General features: G+C 35.3%; 1 pseudogene; it reads left to right on the top strand.

The window, feature by feature from the left end:
• Positions 1 to 15637, top strand: part of LOC138398399 (ADP/ATP translocase 3-like) — a 46630-nt pseudogene extending 30993 nt beyond the window's left edge.
• Positions 15638 to 16294: the final 657 nt, after the last annotated feature.

The raw sequence follows: 16294 nt of genomic DNA, 5'->3' as shown, positions 1-16294 counted from the left end.
AAGCTCAGATTACAATGATTATTTGCCCCACCTGCTGGCCACCAGAGGCTGAGCCATAACTCAACTTGTGTATTACCTCTGCTCAAGAGATCTTCAACTCCTGGGTCTTTCCACTGACTCTCCTGTTTCTCCATCTGAGAAGCTCTGGAATGCCTGGCTGGTTAGTTCTCATGTAGAGGCAGACATTTCTGAGAGAAGCTTAAAGAAGATGCTTTCTCCATTTTCACACTCTTAGACACAAGAGTGAATCCTTCTGTCTCCTCAATTCGCCTGTGTAGAATAAACAACAGGACCAAATTTAAAACTTCAACTTTTTATTGTTGAAAATTTAAAAGAAGTACAAAAGTAAAAAAAGAGTGAAATAAGATCCCATACACACTCCCAGCTTTAATAATTATCAACCAACCACTGATCTGTTTCATCTAAACCTCCCAACCACTTCTTGCCATACTGCATTATTTTATTTTTAGTTTCTTTAACAACTTTATTAAGGCATAATTTATATACCATAAAGTTCATATGGCGTAAGTGTATGAATCAATAATTTTTAGTAAATGTATACAGTTGTGAAACCATACCACATTTCAGGTTAAGAATATTTCCCATACCCCCAAAGATCCTGTGTGCCCATTTGCAGCAATTCTATTAATATCCCCAGTTCTAGGCAACCATTGATCTGCTTTCTGTCTACATATTTGTTATTTCTGGATGTTGCATATAAAGGGAAGAGTACAACATGCACTTTTTTGCATTTGGCTTTTTTCATTTAGCATAATGTTTCTGAGATTAATTCATGTTGTAGCATGTATCAGTACTATATATTTTTATTGCTAAATAGTGTTCTGTTGCATGGATATATCACATTTTCTTTATTCATTATCAGTTGTGGACATTGGCTATTATGAATAATAACCCTATGCACATTCACATACATGTCTTTATAAGGGAATGTGTTTTCATTCCTCGTGGGTACATTCCTAGAAGTGAAACTGCTGAGTTGTGAATTCTATTTATGTTTAACTTTGTAAGAATCTGCCAAGTTGTTTTTAAAGCGGCTCTACCATTTTACATCCTTTTATCATGAATAGGTGTGAGATTTTTGTCAAATGCTGTTTCTGAATTGATTGAACTCATAATCCCTAATTATTTCTGCTGCTTATGTATATAATGATTTTATCAGAATATAATATTTTAATCATGTTATCTTACTATTTTATATGCATGTTTTGATTTACCTATATGTTAAAATTTTTTGGAAAGGAATACTGTCTTATGCTTTTATATCTTCCCCAATTCTAATCACAGTGTTATTTATGAAATGAATATCAATTAACATTTTACTTAGAAATAACACTGTAGAATCAATATGTTAGATTTGAAAGAAAATTTAAGCATTAACTATTTCAAGGCCACAATTATCTTAAGATGAAACTGAAGATCCAACTTTTACATGTTTTTCTTATATTTACTTTTAGAACTCAGATCTTATTAATTAATATCCATTAGTTATTATACTCCCAAATCTCTTAATTTGGAGACGTTGGGATTGAAGTAAGATTAACAGGACATACTTAATTCAGAATACTTAGTTTAGTCTCTAGATAATACTTAGCAAGTAGCATAACACTGGTGAATTTAGTAGTATAATTAAGGGGTTTTTATTTTTTTATGAGTTTCAGCATTGTTTCAATTTGATACAAAGAACCTGAAATATTTTGAGATTTTTATTAAGTGTATTTTTAAGGGAGAAAAAAATAAGATGAAACACTACATTTATTGACTTAGCTGCTTTTTGCTTTGAAAAGCTACTATAGTGTGATTCATACAACTACTCATTGATTTCAATTCTTCAGGAATTGGGAAGTCTAGATCTGCATGTAAAAGCTGGCCAAACCAATATGGAGTCTTTAATATATTTAATAGCTCAGTCAAGACCTTCAAATTACCCAACCTTTTTTATCCCACAGTGCATTGGAGTGAACATGTAGATTCAGCTTGGATAAATAACACATATATAAAACATCAGTATATTCATTTCATTAATTTTTGTATATTAGGAAATGTTTTAAGAAATATTTGATTCATTCATTATTTATGTATTTGTGTATGCAGTAGTGAATTTCACAGACTGATCTTTAATTCTCACTGGTTTTATCAGTACCTTTCAACTTAGTAAAATTTGTCACCTGAAGTGTATCTAGTAGTAATGCAGTCGTAATTTATCATCCCTGGAATTGTTGTTTCTGTTGAATGAAGGGACATATTTGAGGTAGTGGTTATATTTAAATATAATTAATACAGATTTTTAAAAATTCAAGGAATGAGAATGATAAAGTGGCTCATTCATTGCAAAGGGCCACACAAGCTTACAAAGAGCAGGGATGTTGAGATAAGAAATTTATAACAGAATAATAACTGATGTGTACCTAACCTGATTTTTTTGTATGCACAAATAAAGGGAACTAACTCCAATTTAAAGGGGAAAAAAATCATACACCTTTAAATCAGCCTTTGGTTTCTATTTTCCAAGGCAAATGTTATTCTCTAGAATTATTTTGACAATTGTTGAACTTCTTCATCCCAACTGAAATGATCAGGGATTTCCAAAAGGATTATAAATATACCCAAGTTTGAATTCCCACCATTGATGCCAGATTGGTCATTCTTTCATGGTGTATTTTGACACTGTTATATTGGCATGAGTGGCTTGAAGTATTTAACACAATGGTTTTCATAAAATGCAATTGTGAGGTAGCAGATTGGCTGCAGAATGAATCAATAACCCTATTGTATGTGAACACTTACATTTGAAGTCTTTTATCTCAAGAGACATGACACATATTCAAGAGACATTGTTACATAAATGTAGTTATAATCATACTGTGCCTCTTAAAGTAGTTGACTCTCTCTATATAAATCTTTCTCAGAAAAATCTATTAGTCTTTCTATATTAGGTAGATAGTAATACAATCCCAGAAGACATAAATAATAATAGTGTTTTTTGATGATTTTGGGGCTGATAGTCTTGAAAAGAGTGAAATTTAAAAATGAAAGTGGTTTTATTTCCTAAAGGAAATGAAAATATCATTTCTATTCCATATTGAATTTTATCTATGCTAAATATGAATCACTTAGTAGATGCCATATAAGGTGGTAGCTTGTAGTAATAAAAGGAAATGTCTATAATCCCCAGAAATAATTTTTTGAAAAAAATTTCTCACATCATATTCAAATATGGCACTTTTTTATTTTAAAGCATTTATAAAACTAACACTCATGCTTACCAGAAAGACAAGATGATTATAGAAGTAAGAAAACGTAATATGCATTTAAGTGTGTAATTGTCATTATGTGGAAGAGGAAAAAAAATGGACTTATGGGTTAGATAAATGTGAAAATTTGAAAGCAACACTTAAATGTTTCCAAGAAGAATATGCCTTTAATGTATCTCTTCAAGATCTTGTCTTTGATGTCTAGATAGCATAACTTTGGTGTTTAGTACATATTTACTAAATCATTATAATAAAAATAAAGCAAGAAAATTGTGACATTAATTGATCAGAGACCATGTCCTGCTGTATTTGGTTAGAATAACTTTGTTTTTTAAAGAATTTAAAATGATATGCCCTAAGCAATACACATACTTTCTAACCTGCTGAAGATCCACTATTCCTTGTAGTCTGGTAGACTTTCATTTCAATACCTACTGGTTCTCAAAAATATTTGAGTCTGTACTACTCAAGAAGCATATTGCACCTTTCAAGTATGGTGCTCCCTAACTAAGGGAATATCTAAGTCACAAAATAAGTACTTTATATATCTCTGTAGCAATCACATACATGATAGCAAATTAGAATTTTTGGCAAGTGAATATAATTAATTTATCTAGCATTCCTTGTCTCTGAATAAATTATAGAATAAATTTAAAAAACAGTTATGATGATACCATTTGATCATGTAAATTCAATTGTATTTACACAGAAAAGCTCTGAGCTAAACACAGCTTTATCAAAATGGTTAATTTTCTCTACTCTCTGAACAGCAAAACAAAAATGCAAGCTGGGCTCCTACCCCCCTCAAAAAAAAAACAAAGCACTTTCCCTACAAACCCTTTTAGTAAACAGAACTAGGATTCAAATTTATATATATTTATATGCCTGCCTACTTACATACGTACACCAGCAATATATAATATTATTATGGACTGAACTGGGTCCCCCTCAAATTCATATGTTGAAGTCCTAACCTTCCATATCTTATAATGTAATCATATCTTGGAGAAAATGTATTTAAAGAAGCAAATAATTTATTAATAAAATGAGGCCATCTGGGTGGGTCCTAATCCAATGTGACTGATGCTCATATACGAAAAGGAAATTTGGATACACTGTGAAACACCAGAGGTAGGGGTGCAAAGAATGACATGTGAAGACACAATGATAAAGTAGCCATCTATAAGCTAAGAAGAGAGGCCTCAGAAGAAACCAAACCTTCTTACATCTTTACCTTGGATTTCTAGCTTCCAGAACTGTGAGAAAATAATTTCTTTTAGTTTATGCCATCTGGTCTGTGGTATTTCATTATGGTAATTCTAGCAAACTAATACAAATATGAAACCACCAATTCTAATATAATACCATAAAATTCACTACACTCTTTTTCTCTTTTCAATATTTGTCATCCCCTTCTCTGACAGTGAGGAATCAGGCTCCCATTGTCCTGAACATGTTTACATATTTGATAAATCCTCCTATGAAACCAATCTCTCATCTCTGTCCCCACACCTTCCACTGCATGAAAGTTGTTCTCACCCTGGTTGGATCCCAACACACTACTGTGTGAGAATGCTTTGTGAGAATGTTTTCCTTATCCTGCTTGGGCTCTGGTAGCTCATGCTAGGCCATCGCTGCTGAGATCCTCTACTTCCTCTGCTCAGGTCTGATACTCCACACCTTGCCACCTCTTTGCTGGGATGCCCTCTTCACATTGCTGTGACTCAGGCCCCATATGCCAAGTCCACAAATGCCCTTCTCACCCCACTCATTCCGTAACACCCCAGCCTCCCTGTGGCTCTTCTCACCATTCCCTCACCCAGACTGTCTTGGGTGCCTCCCTTGCACTGCCTCACCTAATAGCTGTAGGATATAATTGTTCAAGAAGCCTGTTTTGGAAAATTTGGTAGCCTTTAACACATAGTATTGAAGCAGAAGGTGCATATAACAACAATCATCAAATCAATGACACTATTTTTCAGTGATTTATTTACCTCTATCATTTCTCTTAAGACAAGTAGCTACTTGAGAGTAGGACCCATGTCTCAGTCATATCTGCACACATGGCACCTGGTTTCCTGCTATGTTTCTGAATGAATGGATAGATGGTTGAATACAAGCCTGCCAGATAAAGCTTCAAGACTGGCTGATCAATTTTCCTAGGAAAAGGCAAATGTTTGTGGAATTAATTAGTGAAACTTGACCATAGAATAAATAATACAGGCTAATATTTCATATTTCTTAAAGGTATAGGATAAAGTTTCTAGTCTAAAAGCATTATGATTTAGTACAAGACTGACAAAAACTCTGCAATCATCAACCACTTTTGAATTATGCCCTTGCCAGAATTCCTTTACTTATCCTAAGTTTCAATGCCATAGCTACTACCAATCCACAGAAATCTCTTCTTGAACAAGAATTTATTTGCTTCTATAGTCATATAAAGGTTAATAAACTTAGATGAGACTTGAACTTTAGTTCATATTATGATAATCCAATAGTTTATATTTCAAGCTAAGACAGTAGTTTCATCAGTAAAAGATAGTGATTCAAATGCATTGTCTGAAAATTTATAGTTGAATAATTACGTGATTCTAGGTTGATCTCTCCCATTGATTAAAAAAATCCATTACTTGACTCTGTTCATTAGGGAGTGAAATTTAAAAATAATCTTACATGTACACCAAATATTGTAAGATATATAAAATTACTTTTTTTTTACAACAAACTACTAAACACATGGCACGCCATTGAGAAATTTACAAAAAATATATTATGGATTTTTGTGCCTGATTTTAAAACAAAAAAAAAAGACAATATTTTATGGCTTAATAAAAAATTATCTCTAGTCTAAAAAAGATATGAAATAAGTTAACAGTACATTAGCTAATGAAAATTAGAGAGAAAGCCAGCAGATTTTTTTTGTGAGGAGTTATATTCTTGCTACTTGTTAAATTTTATTACACTTCTCAGGAGACACTGGGAAAATGTGTAAAACAAGATGCGTAATCCATGGTCTAATTCATTCTTAAGCAATTTTATGTTTCTGACAAAGTGATGACTACATTAAAAATTAAGTAAGCCACGTCTCAAAAATACTTTTTTATTAAAGAATTATTTAATGAAAATAATAAATAAATTTAAACATTCAGGTATCACTGAAACACTTTTAAAACCATATCAGTGGTTTACAGGCACACATATTTTTGTGCCACAAAGATGATAAGAATATGCATTTTAGCAAAATGAGTATATCAGTTTGACTCGGAAAATGAAAGCTCTTCATACCACCATAGTTCAAAAAATGACTTTTTCAAAGCCATTCTATTTTAAGTGAATGTTTTAAAGTAGTAATAGGAAGCACTCCATCTTAAGTGAAAACACATAACAGGGAAAACCTTATCTAAAAGAGTTTGTCTCTGGACTTTTCCCAAAGAATTTGATTTTCATCACTCTATGTCACCTCTTGACATCCAAACTAGTTTGAGCAAACTAGTTTTAAACAATTGTTGCTTTGTTCCCTGCCTTCACATTCGCATTCCTCCTAGCCACTCGCCATGCTGCTGCAAACTTCTTAAAAACAAAGATCAGGTTACATTATTCCTTACTCACTAAGCTGGCTGGCCAATGCCTGAAGAATCAATTCTGAATTCTTAAACATGATATTTAAGGAACTGTGCAATTTGGGTTCAACCTGCCTATCTAATTTATCCTCCTACCTTTCTCTCATTTGTCTTCTACTCTGGCACGTTGGATTAACAGTCATTCCTTAAGCCTACCATGTCCCCCTACCTCCCAGCAGCCCATTGGATGGGCCTTGAGATCACCCTGTGCTAGCGTGTGGTCCAACATGGGTCCATAGGAAACACTCTGGAGTTGCAGACTACACTGTTTATTCTCTCTCAAAGTAGCTGTTTTTTGTCTCTTTCCTTTTAAGTTTGAATCAGATCCTAGTTCTATGCATCTACTAAGTTAAAAAAAAAAAAAAAAAAAGCATAGCAGGCTCAAAGGTGGTCTCTTTGAACTCTCTCTCTCTGCACAGAAGTGAAAAGAGATATAATACATCTCTCTACATGGGGTGGGGGTGGGGGTTGGCTGTCATGCATAGCAACCAGGCAGTTCTTTCTAATTATTCTCTTCACAAACCCTTCATCACTATATTTCACTGAATCTGAGAAGCCATTGATTGTAAGATTCTCTAGTAATTTACATTCCACTAAGGAAGATAGTATGTTGCCAAAAAAAAAAAAAAGAAAAAAAAAATCATGTATTATTGATTTTAAGATATTTTCTGATTTCAGAGATGCCAAAATAACTGCATTTTTCCTCTTATGGACATGGGACTCACAGCTCACTTCTTTCTGAAGAAACTCACTTCCCTAACTTTCATCTAATCTTGACCTTTTCATACCCTGGATGTAGTTAGAGGCTTGCAAATCATTCAATGATCTTTTCTAGTCACCTATTTTTGCTTCAGCCACAACTTTAATTTTAACATTACATTATATGCGCCTTTGTATACAACAGTTCCTCCTCTCATCTTTTAAAACTCAGATAAAATATAAATTTTTCTAGAAAGCTTCCTTTGATTCTTATCTACCAAACTTCCTCTCACTGTTAGGTAAAATAAATATGACCCCCCCCCCTTTTTTTACTTTCACCATTTTTTGTTAATACTTGTTATAAAATATTGTACTAACTATGGTTGTATTCATGTCTGCAGTCCTTTTTTTGTGTTTTAAGTGTCTAGACTACTGCCTGGAATGCAGGTTCTATATTTGTTGAAACAGCGAGTGTATCAAAAGTTTAAAAATAGGAAGCCATGTTGCTGTTTCAGAAAAGACCCAACAATGTCTGAGACTTTCTAGTGATCCTTACACATCTATTAATACTATCTAATCTTTACATGTTCAGATTCAGAAAGTTGATGTTAATTCATCTAGAAGTAACTGGGCTTTGTGACTGCAGATTTGACAAATTAAATTCTAAAAATTGATTTTTTTATCTTAAAAATGTATAAATTTACACTGCTAAGTATAACTGCTAAGTTAACCAAAAATTTCTCATAATATTGACAAACTATTTCTTTCCCTTTAAGAAGCTTTGTAAGGGAAACAATTATGACCAGAGGTTATTTGTCAAGCATGGGTATCACTATATGACCTTTCTTATTTGGACTAGGTGTTTTCAACCATGATCTTGCTAGAGAAACGCTAATACCTCTAACTAACCAGATTTTTTCTTATGCAGATTACTAGTTTCCTACTTTGTCAAATAGCAATTACCTAATTTATGTAACCAACAACTTTGCAGGTCACAGTGTGTTCAAAAACTCTCAAATTTAATAGAGATGACAAAATCTTATTAAGAATCCATTTAAAGATTGTTTTATAGAATGTAATAATGCTACAAATCATGAGTATGCTTCTTTATGTGTTGATTTTTATAGTTTTTAGTTTTAAAAAGAAATCTTTACCTTGATATCGTTGTACCCAAATTGGAAGGCTACATGAGAATGCAATAAATGGTAATTTAAACTTCTACTCTACAAGACAGAAGAAAAAAATGGTTTGCACTGTTAAGACAGGGTTGCAATATAATTGAGTTTTATGGGGTAAAATGACTAAGTACATATTTAGACTAAGTAATAGAATATATTTCTTCACTAAGAAATTTATTGGACCATAGAATAATTTCTCTTGGGAATTTCTGTAGAAAAATTGAGTATATTTGCAGTATTGATTTTCTTTCCACCTAAGCAAGTGACTCATGGAATTCTATATTAAGAAAGAAGCAATCCAAGAAAAAGCTGTGATAAATTTAAAATCTGATTGCATCTATGTAAGAATAAAATGATTCACTAGAAAATAAGGTAGACTATGACAAAATTCTTGATCTTGTTTAGTTACATACATTCTATTTTTTATCCAACCAACCAAATAGCCATTCCTAAACCAAGGTATCTAGCTTTGAATTTAATTTCTTATGAATATATTTATTACGATTTCAAAAATTGTGCCTCAAGTAAAACCATAAAGCAATTTTACCAATTAACTTCCTCAGATGTATGAGTTGAATAATACTGTTATTTTGTTTTGATATTTCAATACAAGGTTCAAATCATTAAATTAAGTTATGATATTCTTGCCAAAAGACAGCTATATCATGACCTCTTCTCCTTTTGCAAAAAAGAAACAAAGTTTCCTTTAATTAGTTTTACAATAGGTACATGTTGGCATACATTTTAGATATACGTTTTTTTGTAAAAACTAATCCAAAAATTAAATGTGATTATGGCCAAGTTTTTAGAGAAGGAAGCTGTTTTATGTATATTCTAAGTTACAACTAAACATATGCCTCAAGCTAGAAAACTCCTATGGTGACAGCTAGCACTAATCCAATTCTCCTTATGGAAAATGAAGTATCTTCTGAGTTTCTCTGTGTGAATTTACTCTACTATTCTCATATGAGAAATTTTTTTCTTAACTGACACTAAGTATATATAATTTTTTAAAATGCAAGTTTCTGCCATTTTGCTTTAAATGAAATTTCAGGGAAAACAATATTGAAAAATGGTAAACTATATAGGAATGAATTGTCTAAACCTTAATATCTCTTCCTTTTCTTTCTCCAATGTTTTTGTTTTCAAATATCACTGTTTTTATTTCTTAGTGAAAAAGTAATTTCTTACACAAATGTGGTTCTTATTTTCCAAAAATACATAATTATTTTTAAAGATAAAAGGGATAGACTGAAAAGATGACTCAGTAATCTTATTTATGTGTATCTTATACATAAGATATATATGTATATATATACACATACATACATGTATATATACTATATGTACACACAGAGACATATACATATATACACACATACACTTTTTTGTCATATATCTTCTACCATTGAATTTGGTTATTTTTATTGTGATAAAAAGATTTTTAAAACAATTCTGTCTGTTCCTAGAATCACTATTTATAGAGAAAATGGCTATGATTCATTATATTTTCTATGACCACATGGATTTTTTCATTCATTAAGATCACACTTTCTTAAAAGTCAACAACTGATTTAATACAATATACTACTGACATTCTTGGTCAGTTAAAAAAAAATGCATTCCCCAAAAGTTACACCCTACTACAATAGATCTATTTTATATATCTACACATCCCTCTCTATCTTATGAATAAAACTATTTAGCTGTCAGATTGATAATATAGTAAAATAATTGTGAGGCATTTCTTAGTTTTCAAGAGACCACAATCAAATTAGTTCATTTTTATATTTTTGTTCTCTTACTTTCAACAGCCTTATTGTCCATATTGATGTTGTAAGAAGGGCAGAACTCAGTTACAGAGTTAAAATATGAAAGGATGTGTTGATTAAAAAGCATTGATTAAAAATCTAAGATTTCTGTTATATTAGATGTTGGTAGAGATTAAAGTAAGACATAGGCCTTAAATTCTTAAACTTGTATTTAAAACTTTTCAGTCAATGTCTACAGAATTTTAAAATAAGTTAAAGGCAGAAAAAGTTAAGTGGGACATTTAGTCACCATGAATAAAAAAGAAAGTTACTTGAATTCAATTTTTTAAAACATAAGTATACCATCAGTCAAAGGTCTTGAGTTTATTAACACATAAAATAGATCAGGTAATCTCTCAAGTTTGCTTATCACAGACCAATGTAGGTTTACATATAGCCTTGGAAATATTACCATTATAACTCTGATTTAAAGAATGTATACTTGTTTTCTACTATTTTTTTCAGTACTTGGAGAAATTTCAATATAAAATAAATTTTATTCTCTGATTTCATGCTCAGTATCTTATTGAGAAGTAATGCTGTTGATGGACAATGACATCTAACTCAAACACTTTAATTTTCTATTTTATTAATACATTGGGATGAGGATATAGGAAAATGTTCAGTTAAAACAAAGAAGTTTTATGTCTACTTAGAAATGATGTTTAACTCCATTAAAACAGCTAAACTATAGGTTTTGAAAATCGCTTAACTTTGAAAGGCATTTTCTAAAAACACAGAGTTATTATAGAAGGTACTCAAAATATTTAAATTAATAAATGAATAAAATGTGTATCTATGATTTTCTTACAGTAGTTTATGGTATTGTGCTGGGGGTTCCTAAGACCAAATCCCAGGTTCAGGTGATTCACTGGGAGACTTACAAGACTCACCAGACAGCTGTATATGTGGCTATGATTTATTACAGTGAAAGGATTCAAAGCAAAATCAGCAAAGGGAAATAGTACATGGAGTGAAATCTAGAGGAAACCAGGCATAATACTTACAAGAGCTCTCACCCCATGTTGTTGCACAGGATGAGCTTAATCTCTGGACCAACCAGTTGTAACAACACATGTGAAGTGTTGTCTACAAACAAAACTCTCCTGAGCCTGAGTCCAGGGTTTTTATCTAGGGCTGGTCACATGATTGACTACAATCACTAGAAGTCCTGACCCTTGGAGGGAAAGCAAATACGCAGGAAAAAAAAGAAAACACTTTTTTTTTTTTGGTCCAGTTTAGGCACTCTTATCATTTAGCAAAGTTTTATATCACTGTAGGAAATTATTTACCAACCAAATTTCCAGACACCAGCCAAGGGCCCATTTGGCAAGCAGGCCATTCTAAGGATAGTCTCAGGCCTACTATATTAATTGTTTTCTATCTTTCTATGTAAAATTAAAAGCAGATGTCAGCATCTATATTAGAATTTTTATAATGAATACTGTTATGATTTTCTTCTCATGAAAGAAAATTGAAAGTCAAATACTATGTTTAGAACTCAGTAGGTATGTTCGATATTTTCCATTTTCCTTCCCCTCCAGATTCATCCTCTGCTCTGCTCTGTGTCTCAGGGATATGTGTGGACCGTACAAACCAGTTCTCCTACCTTTTGGCTTCTACTGGGTTTGACAATTGGGAGGCACAGCAAAAGACTGAATGACAGTAAGGAGTAAGTTCATAATGTTTATTAATACTGCAACGGGTCCCCAGGAATACTGACAGGGCCCTGACTGATGCAGTTGTGGAAAGCAAGAGTGGCTCCAGGACAGCTCTCAGAAGGAAGTATTGGAAGCCTTCTTTGAGAAGTATGTGGGTAGCCTCCTTTTGAAGGGCCATTAGCATGTTTGTAAACCATGTGACATATTGAGATTTTTATTACCTAATCGATCACTGCTGGTGCATAAGATGGCATGTAGATGGAGTTCAAAGTGTTGATCTATAACAGTCACTATGGTGACAAAAATGACCATACACATCGTGGCTTCCTCTGATGGCCCTACAGAACATACAGAAGGAGAAAGTGAAATTAAAGGCTATAAATAGCCAACTCAAAAAACAAATGGAAAACTAGAAAACTTTGAGGGCACATATGACTGAAGTTCATATCTATAACGTGGTTGTAAGGATTGTAGAGTTGCAGCACTAATTAAGGTCTACCCCAAGACCTTAAGGAAAGGTAAGGGAGCTAGAGGGACAGGAGTGGGGTCTTATGATACATGTTTGATTGGGGACATCCTAAGCAACATGAATGAGACTGAAAGTTATACACTCTCAAATCCCTCTGAAGCTCTCCTCTCCTGCTAGTAGAAGCAGCTGCTACCCACACCCACTATTTTGAGAACACTAAAGATGAATGGACATTGGAATTAACAGGGAATGTTTTTTAAAATGTAGTTTTGTTAGGTAGATAGTGAGGGATTCTGGGTCTCCTAGGGATGAAAGTGGGTGTCTTGCCTTGGTGCAATTGCCCCACCTGGGAAGAAGGACAAGGTGGACCCCAGGGCCCCATCTTGGTCCTGTTCCACCTTAACCTTGTCCTGAGCAACTGCCATACCTGGGGTAGGGCAGGAACTCTCTACGAATCAGCCAATCAGAACTTAGTGCACCAACTGTAAAAGAACGCAGAAGACTCTCTAGTCCATTGGCCAAGCAGCATAGGTATGACAGAGTCCAGAAAGCGACCGAGAACTCACATGCGTAGTAAGATTCAGGTCATGCAACTCCCAACTGTCCAATCAAAGTGGTTCCATGGCGACTCTGAGCCATGGGGAGGTCCCAGTCCCAGCATTATAAAGCAAGACTGAGACCATAACCAACCCTTTTTTGTCCCTTCCTTTTGCTCTCCCTTTGCTGTAACCATAGGTTCTGTCATTATCTGTGGCATATGTACCATGCTCTGTAAACCTATATCTTGCTATTGCTCTATAATCTTATCTTTCTCTCCTCAATAAACCTCATTTTCATGCTTGCCTTATTTTGGTGTGCCTGGTCGTTCTTTGGCCACGAGCATGCCAAGAACCAACATTTCAGATGGAAACCTGACAGTTTCTTATTCAGTAGGTCTGAGATGAGGACTGAAATTCTGCATTAAAAAAAAAAAAAAATTCCCAGGTGATCCTGGGGTTGCTAGTGTGGAGCTCACACTTTAAGAACAAAGTTTTAGTTTGCCCTTATAAGGACAAATACTTTTTTTAAAGGCTAATTCTCCCGGTTGTAAATAAGGAAAGATATTTTCCTCCCACTCTTTTTCTGAGACAATTTACTTTAGAAAACTTGTAAGTATAAGCACTTTCTCCTCTCTGAGATGTATATAAATCCTTTTGAAAACTATCTAGGCCTTTTGTCATTTTTATGACCCCAGAAAGTCTTTCTCAAAGACCTGGGAGCCATCTCTGAAATGTAAACATCAAAAAAGAAGAACATCAAAAAGGAAATAGCACCACCCATTTCTGTGGGAGGGTGGGTTCTAACTTAGGTGGGCATCTTGTTCTAAGTTGCGAAACTACCTCTTGTCATACAAATATGAGGTTTATTTTTCCTTTGGTGAGAGCTAATTAGTTATCCTAATTACCAAGTAAATTTAGCATAAACTAGCGTAAACTGTGTGTAAAGAATGGTGTTGTCAAAACCTCTTGAGGACTATTTATTGTTTATATCTTGTGAACATTTTTGTAATGAGTTGCACCTGTTTGGCCACATGAAAGGGTAAGATTTCTTTATGTCTTCATAATCTCTTACTGGATTGCATCACATTCTGGTTTAATGCTTATTCAAAAATTAAAAAACTCCTTTTGGTACCATTGGTGGCAGCAGTGCTCCGGCTGTCCATCCGCTCTGCCACCATGACGGGATGAGGCAATCAGGCCATCTCCTTCGCCAAGGACTTGCCTGCTGGGGGCAGGAGCAGGGCATCGCCACCGCCATCTCCAGGACATGGCCGGGTCGAGCCGGACAAGCTGCTGCTGCAGGTGCGCCATGCCAGCAAGCAGATCGCGGCCGACAAGCAGTACAAGAGCATCGTGGACTGGCATCCCCAAGGAGCAGCAGGGCGTGTCGTCCTTCCGGAGGGGCAACCTGGCCAAGTCACCCGCTACTTCCCCACGCAAGCCCTCAACTTCGCCTTCTAGGGTAAGTACAAGCAGATCTCCTGGGGTGCGTGGACAAGCACACGCAGTTCTGGAGGTATTTTGCGGGCAACCTGGCCTCGGGAGGGGCGGCCGGGGCCACCTCCCTCTGCTTCGTGTACCCACTGGATTTCGCCAGGACCCGCTTGGCCGCCGACGTGGGGAAGTCGGGCACAGAGCAGGAGTTCAAGGACCTGGGAGACTGTCTGGTGAAGATCACCAAGTCCCACGGGAGCCGGGGCCTGTATCAGGGCTTCAGTGTCTTGGTGCGGGGCATTATCATCTGCAGGGCGGCCTACTTCGGCGTGTAGGACACGGCTAAAGGCAAGCTGTGCGACCCCGAGAACACGCACTTTGTGGTAAGCTGGACGGTCGCTCAGACTTTACAGCCATGGCGGGCGTGGTCTCCTACCCCGTCGACACTGTGCGGCGGCGGATGGTCATGCAGTCTGGGCGCGAAGGAGCTGACATCATGTACAGGGGAACCGTGGACTGATGGAGGAAGATCTTCAGAGACGAAGGCGGCAAAGCCTTCTTGAAGGGAGCCTGTTCCAAATCCTCAGGGGGATGGAGGGGCCTTCGTGCTGGTCCTCTACAATGAGCTAAAGAAAGTCATCTAAGGGCGTCTGTCCCTCAACGGGGCATGGGGACCAGGAGAGTTGCGTAGAATTCTTACCTATTACGGACCATCAACCTTCGAGAAATTCCAGTCGCCTGTCCTGGCCAGATCATGTCTGTAGAGGGCCGGGAAAGGCTCTAGAAAGCGGGCTTGTGATCATGCTGACCATTAGCAGCCAATTCCATGTATTGATTACTGGGGGGAGTGGAATCCTGACATCGTTGTGATCCACTCAGACCTAGAGTCCAGATGCTTGTGGGACCTGTGTTGTGTTTAAGTATTTATTTAAAAAAGAATCATGTCTCCATTTGTACTTAAGCACTAGCTCCTGTTTTGCACAGCCCGAGTGTCTGCAATCATGTTCTCTGTGGGGCATTCAGCAAAACAATAAACACAGGACACAGAGCCAAAATAATAATAATAATAAATAAAAAACTGTTTTCTGTCTCCATTACCTGTGTGAAGAGGCTTTTGGGATTTGGAGAAGAGTTTGTTTTCTAACTATATTTTCCCAACACACTCTAATCCACAACCCATGCACACCCTATTGCTTAGTATATCTAACAATTAACATGTTTAATTGTCATCTGTTCTTGTTTCTCCAAGGCAGAGTTAAAAATGGCCCTAGTTCAAAACAGCTGCATCAAAAATCTCTTGGTGCCAAAATGTTATGTGCTTACATTTTGTTACACCCTTAAAGACAATTCTTTTATTTCTTCATGCTTCAATTAATGCTTCTAATGCAGAAGCTGCTTTTGTCCATTCTGAGCATATGTTCATTTTAGCAAAAATTTGTCTACTCAACATCATTGTACTTGATATATAGGGTATTAGAAAGGAGTGCTTAATCCAGGAAAGTGCATACATTTTTAAAGGATTTGGACAAGTGAAGGGTTTAGAATCTGAGACTATTTCAAATAAAAGGAATGCCAGTATTTTAGGTTTAGAAAGAGTCATTTTTAGTG

This window comes from Eulemur rufifrons, chromosome 2 (genome assembly GCF_041146395.1).
Source record: "Eulemur rufifrons isolate Redbay chromosome 2, OSU_ERuf_1, whole genome shotgun sequence".
NCBI lineage: Eukaryota > Metazoa > Chordata > Mammalia > Primates > Lemuridae > Eulemur > Eulemur rufifrons.
Note: the sequence above shows the minus strand (reverse complement) of the source record. Positions and strands in the feature narration are given on the sequence as shown.